This window comes from Lissotriton helveticus, chromosome 7 (assembly GCF_964261635.1).
Source record: "Lissotriton helveticus chromosome 7, aLisHel1.1, whole genome shotgun sequence".
In the NCBI taxonomy this organism is placed as follows: Eukaryota; Metazoa; Chordata; class Amphibia; order Caudata; family Salamandridae; genus Lissotriton; species Lissotriton helveticus.
In genome coordinates this window covers 817396314-817411515 of record NC_136068.1, presented here as the reverse complement: position 1 = coordinate 817411515, position 15202 = coordinate 817396314, and positions in this window count along the sequence as shown.

The window sequence follows — 15202 nt, the reverse complement described above, 5'->3', positions numbered from 1 at the left end:
CCACAGGCTGGTTTCTTGGCAGTTCGTAGTCAACTACTCCTGGGCCAACGTCTGCTGTTCCTGCAACCTGACTGGTGCTGGGCTGCTCGTTGTCAGTTGCTTCTGGTCTGGCTCCTTCAGGGTCCTCTGCTGGTTGCCCTTCTTCTTCAAATCCTTTGTCTGGCAATACCTTCTGGGTGTGTCCAGCGTGGATCCACTGGGGAACACCTGCGACCTTCACTGCAGTGGTTGTTACCAGGATTACTTGGCGTTTCTTTCCCCACCTTGGTGCCAGACAGCTTGATCGAGTGTGCTTCTTTATTTTGACCCAGTCTCCTGGAACCAAGCTGTGGAGAGGAGTCGTTGGATTGAGGATGCCGTCGTCTCCAATCTGGCGAGAGATAGAACGCACTTGGTCACCCAATCTTCTGCAGTATTCAAGCACCAAATCATCAGTAATACTCAACAGTTTGCTTCCTGGCACCCATGCTTGTCTCATCACTCTTCCCATAATGATTTCATGGGGACTTAGGCCTGTCTTGCGGTCAGGAACACTTCTCAGTCCCATCAGGACCAGGGGCAGGGCCTTCACCCAGGTCATGCCCGTAGCATCTGTCAGCTTTGCTAGTCTGTTTTTGATAGTTCCATTTACTTGTTCCACTATTCCAGAAGCCTCTGGGTGGTATGCACAATGGAGTTTCTGCCTTATTCCAAAGGCCTTACACAGTTCAGCCAGTATTTCATTCTGGAAATGTCCACCCTTATCTGATTCAATAATGTATGGTATTCCGAATCTAGGTATCAGTTCTTTTAGTAAACACTTCGCTACTGTCAGTGCGTCACTTTGAGGAGTAGGGTAAGCTTCTACCCATTTTGAAAATACGCAAACAATGACAAGGACATATCGTTTCCCTTCACAACGGGGCATGGTGATGAAATCAATCTGTATCCTTATAAAGGGACCCCCTGATCTCCCAATCCTGCTCAGTTCAACCATTGTCCTCTTGCCTGGGTTCATCTGTTGACATGACAGGCACCTCTGGCAGAGGGACTCTGCTACCTTCCTGAACTTTTTACTGTACCAAGTCTGTTTAAATACCAGAATCATGGCATCCCTACCAATGTGTGATCCTTCATGTATTAATCTTGCCATTGTGCCAAGCAAGTGTCGGGGTAACACAGGCATACCAGTTGGGCCCAAAATCACACCATCCACACGTCTCGGTCTACACCCATCCTCCTTCCATTTCTCTCTTTCTTGCCAAGGAGCCGATTCCTGCCACTCTCTCACTTCATCCCACGTAGGCACTTCTTCAAACACCTGAAGCTGGCAGCTGGTTCCTGGCCCCCCTCGTTTTGGATTTACAATATACCGATCTTTGGCACACCATTGGGCCACTCGATCAGCATAATCGTTTCCCAGTGATACTCTGTCCATGCTCCTTTGATGAGCAGCACATTTTACCACTGCCAGTTCTTTGGGCAACTGGATGGCCTCTAAAAGGTCATGAACAACCTTTGCATTCCGAATGGGAGTACCTGAGGAAGTCATGAATTCCCTTTGTAGCCATAATTGGCCAAAGTCATGCACAACTCCATAACAGTACTGACTGTCAGTATACACTGTTATGCGTAAGTCCTTCCCAATTTTGCAAGCCTTTATCATGGCTATCAATTCGGCTACTTGTGCAGACTTGATGTTATATAGGTAACCTGCTTCTTCAATTTTGGTGAAAGACACTACTGCATAAGCAGCACTCAAGCCTCCTAGTTCATGTCTTAGACAGGAACCATCCACAAATAGTTCTTTATCATGCTCAGGCAATGGTACTTCTTTTATGTCTGGGCGTGGCTTAGTACTGAACTCTGTCAGGTCAATACAATCATGTTCATCATCATCCCCACCTTCTATTTCCAAGGGGTCGGGGAGTAAGGTGGCAGGGTTCAGAATACCGCACCTAACAATGCTTACATTTGCTGCACCCACAAGAATCCTCTCGTATTTAGTCAGCCGACTAGGGGTGAGATACTGTGTTTTAGTTCTGGTCAATAGAATTACCACTCCATGTGAAACATACACGGTCACAGGATGTCCCATGACAATGGACTCACTCTGTTCCAAACTTGCACAGGTAGCAGCTACTGCTTTCAGACAGCCTGGTAACCCAGCAGCTACTGGGTCCAATGTGGCAGAGAAATAAGCCACAGGCCTTCTGGTCGTGCCATGTTCTTGAGTCAGGACTGACAATGCGCAATTATCGCGAGTGTCACAGAAAAGGGCAAACTCTTTGGAATAATCTGGCATTCCCAACGCAGGGGCTGTACACAGACAGTTTTTCAGTCTTGTGAAAGCCATTAGACTTTCATCGTCCCACTCTACAACATCTGGCATTCCTCTCGTGGTCATTTTTATCAAGGGCCTGGCTAAGGCTGCAAATCCCAGAATCCACTGTCTGCAGTACCCTAATACCCCCAGGAACATTCTGACATCTTTTTGAGTACGGGGCAACTGCATCTTTTGAATTATTCTCACTCTTTCTGATGTGACTTTTCTGACACCCTTTTCTATCTGGTGTCCTAGATATTTCACTGATTTCGCACAGAACTGTAGTTTGTCAGGGGCCACTTTATGCCCTTTCTCACACAGATGATTTAGGAGGGCAATGGTGTCAACTACACAGTCCCTGTGACTTTTAGACGCCAGTAGAAGGTCGTCTATGTACTGTACTAACACAGAGTTCCCAGGTAAGATCAAAGTCTCTAGACATTTTTTCAAGATCTGATTAAAGATAGAGGGGCTCTCTGTATACCCTTGAGGGACCCGGTTCCAACAATACACGTGACCCTCGAAGGCAAATGAGAAAAGAAATTTGCTGTCGGGGTGCAGGGGTATCGAAAAGAATGCATGACATAAATCAATCACAGTGAACCATTCAGCATCCCAAGGAATCTGGTACAATATCACTGCAGGGTTTGGGACAATAGGGCAGCAAGGAACTACAATTTTGTTAACCTTTCTCAGGTCCTGCACTACCCTATACTTGCCACTAGGCTTTTTGATGCCCATAATCGGTGAGTTACATGGGCTGCTCATCACTTCCTGTATGATGTCTCCTTCTAATAATTTTTGTATTTCCAGAGTGACACCTGCTTTCACTTCAGCATTCATTCGGTAGGGCCTAGTGTTAGGATATACTGCATTGTCCTTGATGGCTATCTGTATGGGGTCCACATCTTTCTTCAACCCCACATCTTTTCCAGTGAAATCCCACACCTCTGGCTTTACGGCTTCCTGGAGTTCTTGGGGCAAGTCCTGCAGGGTCAATCTTTTAATTTCTGAGTCAGGTCTAAGCAACAATAATTTATAAATGCCGTCTTCATCTGGGGTCTGTATTTCAACACCTTTTGGTGTGCAAAAGATGGTACAGTTCATTTTGCACAGCAAATCACGACCCAGTAGATTCACTGGACTGGTGTCACAGACGACAAATCTATGCATCTGTTTAAAATTTCCAATTGAAATCTCCATTGGTTCGGTAACAGGAGTACTAATCAATTGATTAGATACACCCACTACTTGGATATTTTCTCCCGAGAGGGGTAGGTTTGGAACGTCCACTGTTCTTACAGTAGAACGGGTAGCGCCAGTGTCCAACAGAAAGGTGACATCATTTCCGTCAACCTTTCCTTCAATATATGGTCCAGACTGGTCTACCGGCAAGGAAGCGCCAAGTACGCACTCCTCGTCCTCCCCTCTCAGGCCCCGTCAGTCCTGATCATTACAAAGGAAGGTATCATTCAGCAGATACTGCGAAGTTGCTGTATTTCTGTTCTCCCCGCTTTCCCAAACCTCTATCTCTTCATCTTCTGCCTGTCTTCCCCTGTATACCTGCTTGGGTGCTCGAGGCACCTGAACTGTTTTTACCTGGGGTTGAGTCTTTCTTGGTCTTTCTTTCTGCGTCTGTGGAGTTAAATCAGGAGTTTTTTCATTAACATCGACTAATTGAGGACACTCGTTTCGCCAGTGTCCAATTTCGCCGCACTGATGGCAGGGAAATTTCTTCATAGCCTCTTCCCTGCTAAATTTGGGCCGGGGCTTTCCTCCACCCCCTCCCCCAGGACCTTTGTTCTCAGCATTTTTAACCATGTTACTCAATTGTTTTTCCTGCTGTTCTGCGAGCTTCACCTGAGCCCACATCACCTTTTCCTTAAGGGCCTTTTTCTTCTCTGCCATCTCGTCCTCGCAGTACTTAGCGTACCGCAGGACCTCATCCATTTTCTTAGTATGCCAACAGATTTTATTATCTTTTATCCACTGACAAATTTCAGGTCTTAAACCATTTACAAACCTGTAAATAAAGTGCGTCATATCCTTCAGGTCGATGTTATCAATACCGCTGTATGTTTTAAATACCTGCAATAACCTCTCATAGAAGGAGTGCACTGTCTCGTCCCTTTCCTGTGTTGTCCTATCTATTTTTGTCCAATCAGTTTCCTTTGCGGGCACCTTTTCTTTCAAATGCTGAATTACCTGCTCATATTTTCGCATGACATCCTTTGATGGCTCTCCAGTTTCCTTGTTTCTGGGGTACTCCTCACTCGGCCAGTCTATGTTTATTTTACACTGGGTCCATAAATCTACTGGAACCACAATGTCGAAAAACCCATCCAGGTCTTTCCACAGACATTTCTGTACCTTCACGAACCTTTCCACCTGCCTGTACCAGTCAACTGGTTTCTCTCGTAATTTTGGAAAATCGTTCGTGAAGGACACAATATCCTGCCTAGACCAGGGAACATGCACATATTTCCCTCCTGGAACTTCGCGCATGGGGCATAACTGCTCAGGTTTTTCTACCTCTCTTAAAGCAAACTCGGGAGTCACTTGTCGGGAGCGAACCTCTTCCCTCTTTTTCGCCCACCTGCTTCTCCATCTTTCCACATCTCCCCATTTCTGCAGTACCCCCATTAATTCTTTAATCTGCAACTTCTTCCCTGCCACATTCAGGTGTTCTATATCTTTGTCTGAGAAGTCTGCTCTGTACGGTTTCTGTAAGGGCTTGGATTTTGAGATATCTACCCCCATACTAACTGCTGTTTCGGTCAGTTTTTCGTGGAGCACTCTGGTGTTCCTTGTAAAGCTTTTACATATGAACGACAATTCTTCTTCAGAGTAGGTATTCAATCGATCCAACCCCACATTTCCTGCCATTAATTATTCTATTTCGACCCTCAGCTTGTAGAGGTCTAAAGGTTTTGTTTGCGGAGTCTGCTTCTCTAATTCACGACTCCAACTCTCAATTTCATCCGGAGTTACCAGAGAGACATTCCTAGTACCTGTTGCTGTCTCTAACTTAATTTCTTTTGTATTAAAAGGGTTATGCCTCTGCTGTATTCCCTTTCCAGTCTGTTTGTTTGGCAATTCCAAAAACGCAACTTCAGACTCGCACTCACTGGACTGATCATCTATGATGATCGGTTCCTGTCTCGGGGTTGCCATGCCTGGGGTCATAACTGGAGTAATCGGATTTCCCTGACCATTTCCGTATAACGGGACCACCGGTCCAATAGTTACTGGAATAGTCAATGCCTCAGGACTGGTATTTAACTGGGAAATTTTCTGAATTATTTCTGTCCTTTGTCTAGCTAGAGCCTCTTGCTCCTTTTCCACTAGTACCCTTCTTAAAGTTGTGTCATGTAATATCTGTGGGGTCAACGGAGGAGTAAAACTCGGGGCAGTAGGATGCGTTTCACTTGGTCCCCCACCATAATTTGGTTTCGGGAATAAAGTTCCAGTATTAAAGGACCTGCGCTCTTCCCCATATGGAGGTTGAACAAAAGGCAGTCCTGAATTCGATGGTTTCTCTTCGCTTTCATACAAGGGTCTGGGAAAAAAGATTTTCGTACGTGAATATTTTTCTTCCTGGCTTGCGGGCACTTTGGGATATATATCCCTTGTTTCCGTCGGTTCGGGTTTTTCAGGATAGGGCAATACTTGACCACCCCCTCCCAGTCCCAGGGACCTGTCTTCTTCCTTTAGGAAGTGGCGTCGGGGAACATCTCCTACACTGGAAGGTCGGGTTCCCTCATTGTAAGGTGGCGGACTTCTGGTACAGATGTCATCTATTAGTTCATCATCTGAATCCCCCAGGGCCCCCCAATGCTTACATTTTTCAGTACTTTTCTCACCCGCTCCAATGTTATGACATGCCGGCATCATGGGAAACAGACCCTCAACAATCATGCTCTGCCTCCACTGTTTCATCCTTTTATCCCTGGATTCCTGTTTCTGCCTGGGGTACCACTTGGTCAAACCCTTGTCCATTCGGGGTCTTTCTCTTTCAAAAGCCTCAATCTCCCATTCCTCTAATGCCTCATACTGCGTTAGTCTCGGTCTGGGATGCAGTTCATTCATTCGGGTTCTTAAATTAAATAAGATCCTACCATTGAAAGTACCATCTAACGGAAAAGCCAATACTCCGTCATCTTTTGTGTACTTCACCCAATTCTCCAGCCACACACAGGTATTGTACCCTCGGTCAAACATCATGAATGAGGCGGGAGTATTGGGTGCTGGGACAAGAACACCTTCCCTAGATTTAATCGGTTTGTCCGTTTTAAAATAATTTTTCACCTTACTTACAAGGGACATTTTTCTCTTGGTTCCGTACATAATATCGTATCTATTAGTCTTCCACTGATCCCTTTCAAACCCTAGGTGCCTTGGATCAGGTCGAGTTCCTGTAGTCTGCGAGTGCCACATACGACTTCTGCGCTAACTTTGTTTACAAACTACCTCCAATCAGAACGCGCTTCAGAAATTCGTGCAACCAATGGGTGCGCGACACTAAATAAGCTCCTCCAATGGGTGCGCGGCCCCTTCGTGGGACAGTTCCCACGCTCCGGCGCTCACCCCTCCTTTACAATTCCAGCTCCGCTACCCGCCCGCTGCTTCTACCAATCCCAGCGCGGCACAGAGTGACGTCAGAGGCGCTTCGCGACTGACTCCCTCCCTTCACAAGGTAACGGAAACTTTCTTTCTTTTAAAGTGCTCAGTGCTTGGTTAATTTACAACAAATACACATTCGCCACAGTGCTCAAGTGTCTAGACAGAGAAAGAATTGTTTTACTGCAAGTAAACTACTTCCATTTACTTTTCACTCGCTGCGGGCAGATCTCTTCTGCCTACCCTTCACTCTAGCATCGGTGAACCTGTTATTCCCCTAAACTCATCCACTTCTTTCCGGGATATATTCCGAGTTTAAGGTTTCTCAGCGGACCCCTCTGCTTTCACGCTAGCTCCGAGGAACCTGCTACTCTTCCGATGTGACCCTTACTAGGTTACGCCACTATGGGAATTTTGCCAATGAACCCCGTTACTGTCATTTATTCACACATGTATTCAGAAAACCCTAGTTAGTGCTTCCCGGTTATCCTAACCTGCACCTAACTTTCCTCGAACCTGTGACCTCAGGACAATGGATTCTATTCACCACTTGCCCTTTCAATTCCCCGGGGAGTTCGGACAACATACAACTAAACGATTGACAATTGCATGGATTAGTACATATAACAATATAAGAACAAGAATAATGGCAATACAGTAATTCATGAATTTCAGCAGCGTATTCACAAGAGAGTGATCAGTTCCCTCAGAACAGCCGCTCTTATAGCAGCATTAATATAATAGCAGCTTCCGACTTAACTAGTCCAACTAATCCCTGCCTTACTCTCAACTAGTCCCTAACCATCCTCTAGCTACCAGAAAACTGATAGAGCGCGCGAGGCCACCCGACCAATAGTTTTCGCCGTTTCCGGCTTCAGGGCCCATATACTTTTCAAATCACCATATACATCGATCAGGTGACTTCACGAGCTCTACCAAGTTGGTGTGTGTGTGTTCCCTGCTACCAATTTTCGGTGCACCCGACTTACCATCCACCGATGCGGGTGCCTAATGACCACAATGAATCAGGGAGCTAGCTGTAAGGAAAGGCAGCAAAATACAAACCCAACCAATAACATTCAAGTACTGTTTAAATGACCACGGACAACTGGAAGTTTTAAAATGTTTATCTAAAGTTCATTATTTTCTTGCATGAGGTACAATAAAACAAGGCAATCAATAACCAAGATAACGTAAATCACATAGGCATAAAGAAATAATGACAGAGTAATCATCAAAGTACTAATAAAATGTAACGAGAAAAGATACTATGCAAGTCAGTATTATCTAAACAGGGATAGCCTAAGTGTGAGTGACTATAGGAGAGCTTATAATGAATAACACGCTTCACTTAAGGTGAAGGGGCCTTTGAACAATCTAGGCAACGAAGTTCTAGACCATATCAGGAAATGACACACTGCTATGCAAAATATAATTTCTAACAAATGAGAAGACATAGGAATAAACTTATGGAAAATATAAATGACTTTCAATAGTTGCAGAAAGGCATGGAAAATATCACATATGCAATGTTGAACTTTATTAAAGCAAAAGTTAGAAATTCAGAAGGTGCAAGAATTTCAAAGAGGTTCAGAGCAATATTTACCTAGAAAGGTGTGGAAACCAAACCCTGGCCACGGGTCGGTTAAGGACAGGAAACCCTCAAGGAAGGATACCCCTCAAGGACGGCAGGTGCAGAATGGACACCCAGGATAGGACAGGATACCCTCGGAATAGGAATCAGGACAGGACCCTCAGGACAGGACAGCAAACCCTCAGGACAGGACCCTCTTCAGGACAGGACCGGAACCCACAGTTCGGAAGCAACGCCTGCGCTCCACCCGCTCTGCAGCTATCGATCAAGACCCCGATTGGGTCAGCGAACTCCCAGCTAAGTGCTTTGCCAGCACTTTAAGGTTCAGTAGAACCTTAGCCTATGGTCAAATTCGGACAGAGTGCTTGCAGCGCTCTGTATCTTCAGTCACCTATTGAGTGCGTTGGGTCAGTGACAGGTCAGCTAAACCAGACAAGTCGGACGGTTCACTAGGTGAACCCAGGGTAGATATACAGTTTGGGGACAGTGTACCACCCCCCAATGTTGCAAAGTGTCAAAATCCCTCAATTTGGATTGGTCCTAAGGTAGGATTTGGGTAACACACCAATCAGAACAGTCTATTTGTATGCCACATTAACATTTTCTGGTACCGCCTATTGAGATAGGGGTTCCCATGAGAGACTACACGGCAAGCAGCAATACATTTACATTGTAACATATAATAAGCCACATTCGCTGTTCTCGCAGGGCAGAGGTGACTTTCTCAGGAGCATCTTGCCCATCACTGCCAACTGGCGGTGTTCCATCTGTCAAGGTCCCTCGTGCTGCCGAATGTCGCACAGGCGCAGAAGGGACCTCCAATATGGCTCTCCTCTCACTCAGACCCCCATTTCCCGCGGCACATGAAAAGTAAGCGAAAACAAATTAATACATAATAATGTCATTATGAAAACACATCACAGGGTTTGTACTTTTAACTCATCATCAAGAAATAAACTTATTGCATCTAAATGTTAGCTACATTGATACGGGCACAAGAGCAGTGGCACGAGCAGTACCACATGATAAGCACAGCTATGAATTACGCATGCGCATAACTTTCCCTCCACTTCTGCAGACGCGTCAGGACACGTGAGTGTGGCTGACGCATGCGCAGTAACTAAAATACAAGCGGCGGCCATATTAGAGGACACGGATTAAATTCATTAGAAATACACATAGGCAAGCTTCGGGAACTTTGCCTAAACAGAATAAATGTTAGTAAAACATACATTTTGTTACCTTATTACACATAAACGAGGTTCTTGACTTCGGCAAGCCGCAAAATATGCGAAGCTTTGCTTCATCAATATCACAATCTGCCTTAGTGATTCCGCTCAAAGATTCCTCATGTTCCTGTTGCTTTCAGGAGAAGGCATCAGTGCTGAGAAAAAAACACAAAAATTCCGAAAAATACAAGGGAAAGGGCCCGGTTAATTCTGGTCGTGTGTGATATTCTCCTTTCCAGGTGTAACAAGCATTGGCATAGCCAATAGGTCCTGCCTTTGGGACCTTATAAGTGTTATCCAGCACAATAACCTTGGTGCAACAACATCAACTGTTGCATGGTTAAACACTTATAAGGTCCCAAAGGCGAGACCTATTGGCAATGCCAATGCTTGTTTCATGGTTAGGCTCCGTGATTTGCTTGGTGTTTGAACCTCGTGTTTTTGTAGTCTTGGACTCGGCTGGCAACCCTGTCCCCTACTCTCTGTAGTGACAAAAGTACACATCTGTTCTTTAAAACTGTTATGCTCATCCTCTGGCCGCGTAATAGGTTCTACAACTACAGGGTCTTGGAGAGCACATACAAATACTTAATATCCAGATCTGAATCCTGGACATATTAACAGTTCTGTATGATAAGGAAGATGTATGGCAGAAGACTTTGGGAACCCCACGCCACAGAGTTGCAGGGCTTTGTAACACAAAGAAGTGCAAACAGGAGTGTCTCCTTACACGCGTAGGCGAGAACTAAAACTCATATTAGCACGAACCCGGATTTAGCCCCTTGCACTGCACTACTTGTAATCAAGGCGAGGAGGTGAGAGTCTCTTCCACAGTCGAGGCTTTGATGTCCATTTGGAAGTACAGTGAGCACCAGGAATGGTCATTGGCGGCACCTGTTTGGTTTCAGTGTATTTAAAGTATGGAATCCCTTTCTTTGAAGATTCTTGTCCATATCGTCACTGGCTCACCATGTGTCAAATTCTGAAGGCTCATGAGTGGGATACATTAAATTACCTCAAAGACTCTTTTTTAGAGTAGTCCAAAAATGTGTTCAATTTGAGATATACATTTACCACACATTTTAGTGCATTTTACTGTTTCAGAAAGATGTTTCATTATCGAATCTGTAAAGCACTAACAAACATCGCCACAGAGAAATAAAGTACCCTGTTTGTTACCAGCTGCTCGGAACTAAGAAATGTGGGAGGACTTGCAGAAACTAGATTGCTTTAAGGTATACCAACTTTATTCTTGGAAAGTGCTAAATCTAAGGAAAAATGCACATCCTGACTCTTATAATTATTGTATCATGCAGTTCATTCATTCCATTGCAATTCTTGTCAAATAAGCTGATCAGCCTCATGAATTTATGTAATTTCAGAAGGAAGGGAATCAATTCCATTTTATTTCATACATCCGATCAAAGTGCGAGTAATATTCAATATTAAGAGAACATGTTGATGGCTCCAATACATTTCGGGCCCCCGTGGTCCCCTAACAGTGTGTAAACATAAATGAAGACTCTTGACCCACTAACATATAGAATGAAAACAAAACAAGTACAAAGCCAATGCATAAATACATCTTGTCAAGGAACAGTCCACTACTGAGTGAAGACATTTATCCAGTATCCAGCGCATCACAAACATGGCCAAACTGTGCAGAATTATGCAATAAGGCAAACATACGAAAGAGTGGTAGATGAAATCATAAGAAAACCAAATTACTATTAGAAAACAAAGCATTAAAGTTATGAGCTCGAGGACGCTGTAAATGTTAATGAGAAAACTCATGTTAAGCTTCCCAAGAATCAGGATCACGAAGTTGTGTTGTCTTAACTCAACACAACTTCGCACACTGGTAACTATCATAGCTGTATGAATGTAGACTGGGCGAGACGCCGATATTACAAAAGAAAGGTGCCATGTTAACCACATTAAAATATAGGAAAATCCCATGAACATATGTTCGTAACCACCATCTTTGAAAGGTAACAATCTCGTGAAGCCGGCATGATGTAAGTCATGCAAAGAATGAGAAAAATAGCCCCAACAAAAACAACAAAACAAAAAAAACACTATATTATATCAAGTTTAGGCAATAGTAAATACCAATTGTGCACAAGCCGTGACGACAAAAGTAAAAAAATGAGAAAGTAGCGAGTCAACTTTCAAGTTGCCGCCATCTCGGTATAGTGATATTAATGTGAGCACAATTAGTGAGGCATGCTGATGTACGATAACCCAATACAGAGACAATGAATACATTATGGTCACTGTCAGCTGCAAGTATCAGAAATGGTGAAAATGTGTGTGATTACAAACAAAAGCTATTCTGTCGTTCAACCTCATTGGTGGTAGAGTATTCAAATGTTTGATCCAAACAATCTCTCTGTAGAAGCCTCTCACTGTTTGTTGCCTGTCCACAGGGATTGAGCAACTATCTCCAAGACTTGAACTTTGAATTGGCTGATGCTATGCTTACATTCATGACCGTGTACAGCCACAGTCGACTGTTTATAATTGTCCGTTATCAATGTTATCCGTGTTTTAATTTTCTTTCAGTCTTGCCTACATAAAGTAGTCCACTCCGCACAAACATTTTAATGTGTGTATGCCATTTTTCCTGTAACAGCTTGCGGAGTGCTTTGAAGGTATCTTGAAACTTTGTGTGGAGGAGTTACAGTATTGCCAGTAGTGAAATTAGTATAAACAGTGCAATTGCTACAGCTATTGGTTCTACAATACTCAGGACATAGTTGTTTGATTTTACAGCCAGTTAGAATTTCCTTATTGTTCTGAAAAAGTTGGTACGCAATCCGTGATTTATCTTTGAAGAAATCTGCAAAATCTTTTTCTGTAATATCTCCCGATATCTGTTCATGATTTTTTGATGATGTTGCTTTTATTAGAACATTTGGACACATAAGTAAGTAAATCCCAGGTGTTTTACCAAGTCACTTCTGTTGGTTTTGCTAGTCCATTCAACTGATTTAGATGTGATATTATGGGGGTATTCCCGTGCTCAGACTCTCTCCTGAATGTCACTGTATTGATCAGTGTTAGATGTAATTCTTTTCAACTCAATAAATTGGGAGTAAGTAGTTAAGTTATTAAAGATTCCTGGTGCAAACTGTGATATGTAGTCCATTTTCACTATCCATAGGTTTTCTGAAAACACTATTATATTTAATAGTTCTATCAACTGTAACCAACACATCCAAAAATACAATTTGAGATCTGTAAATGTGATGTGTAAATTGAATTTTGTGATTTTTGGTGTTGACATCATCGATGTTCTCCTCCAAGCTTCTCATAGAACCATTCCACAAAATGAACATATCATACCAAATTCCCACTCCATTGATCATTGTTATAAATGAAAATTGAGTCATACAATATTTGCATAGCTGGGGCCCTGTAAAAACCATGCTTGACTGTTGGACCTGTTAGTCCTGGCTCTTTCTGCAGGGTTATCCCTAAACTATTTTCCGTCCTCCGCCTATTTTTCTGACCTTCTATTAGTTGGCTTTAGGACTCTGGGCACTTTACCACTGCTAATCAGTGCTAGTGCAATGTTATCTCTCCTTTAAACAAGGTCTGACTGGTTTACACCTGTTCTGCATTTGTGATGTACTATTAGTCCCTTGTACAGTGGTATACCATATACTCAGGGCCTGTAAATGAAATGCTACTAATGGACCTGCAGCACTGCTTGGGCCACCCACTGAAGTAGTCTTTCAAACCAGTCTCATGCCTGCCACTGCATGGCCTGTGTTCATAGTTTACTGTCACTTCAACTTGGCATTTAAAGCTACTTGCCAAGTCATAAACCCTTTTATTACACACAGGTCACCCCTAAGGTGGCCCCAAATTAGCCCTATGGGCAGGGTGCTGTGTAATTTGAAGGTAGTTATAGAGAAAAGGGGAGGTACCCTAATATTCGAAATAGGGACAGGGTGAGTACAGGTTGTAAAACAAGGAGTCCCGAATTCAAAAACGCAAATACCTATGCAAACTCGGTCATAAATTCAATGAACAAAAACAAGAGATAGAGTTGTGTCAGCAAGCACTACAGAGTTGGAGCCATACAAGGTAGTTAAAAAGGATAACTTGTGTCTATTTATTACATTCACATATTATAAGAAAAATACATTCCACAGGTTAAAAACAATTCATACAATTCATACAATAAAAACAATTTAGACAGTCAATTTTAAGAAAACAGGGTCGACGCAGCGTTTCGGTGATTCAGAGGATGTTCACCTTCATCAGGACAGTTTTCTAGACAGTAGAGAAAAATTCTATTATTCAGACAATCGTGTGCTGCTGACGACAACCCTTAGTTAATCTCTTGAACATCCCACATCTCAGTAAAGATAACATTTTCCAACTGCAACAGTTCTCACAATTATTACAAAAAATTCTAAAAGCCATAATTTTAGCAACAACCATAATAATTTAAAAAGACAAGATTAGTGTGGTCTATTATTCCCCAAAAATTTCTGAAATTCTAAAAGCCATAATATTAGCGACAACCATAATAATTTAAAAAGACAAGTTTAGTGTGGTCTATTTCCTATTATCCCTTTAGAATATTTTTTTTTAAATTTACAAGGGAAAAACATGATGATCCTCCCTCTCGCTAGTTGAGGATTTTAATTCTCATTTTGATTCTTGCGTTGTCCAGGATAACGAGTACTATCTCTGTATTTGCATACTATGCACACTATTTATGATTCAAGTAGTTTTTATGTGTAATATACTATTTATATTTTGATATAATCCTGTGTGTAGTCTCTTTTGTGACGTGTTCATTGTTTTCTGTGTGAGTATGTTGTGCAAAAGCTTTACACATTGCCTCTGATGATACGCCTGCTTGCTCTGTGCCAAGCTACCAGAGGGTGAGCACATGTTATCTTTGGTGTGTAACTTACTTGCCCTGACTAGAGTGGTGAGTTCTGCCTGGCTTGGGTGCCTACTCTAGCAAACCAGAAACCCCATTTCTAACAATGTCCCATTCTCCTCTAAAAAGAGCTCATTGTTCCATTGGAAATACCTATGATGTAGTGTGATGTGGAGGAGTTCCTGCAAAAACACTTTATTGGCGCCTAATTCATCTCTGCATAACAAAGCCCATTCCACAGCCTCTAGGCCTTCGTCGTGGGAAATTGAGATGTGAAGAAAGTTTATACTGATGGTGCATATGTACATTTCACGTAGAGAATTAAGTTCTATTGTTGTGAGTTTATTTAAAAGTCAAGTAGTATTTTAAATGTATGAATTAATCTCTTGTACAATTGGTTGTAAGATGTTATCCAGATATTTAGCTAGTGGTTCATGTTTTGATCCACATGCTGACGTTTTTATCTTCTCTTTAATTCACTCATTAAATTGCTTTATCCAAAATCGCATCTAAAATGGTTTGAAAAGTGGACGTGGGATCCTCATTGA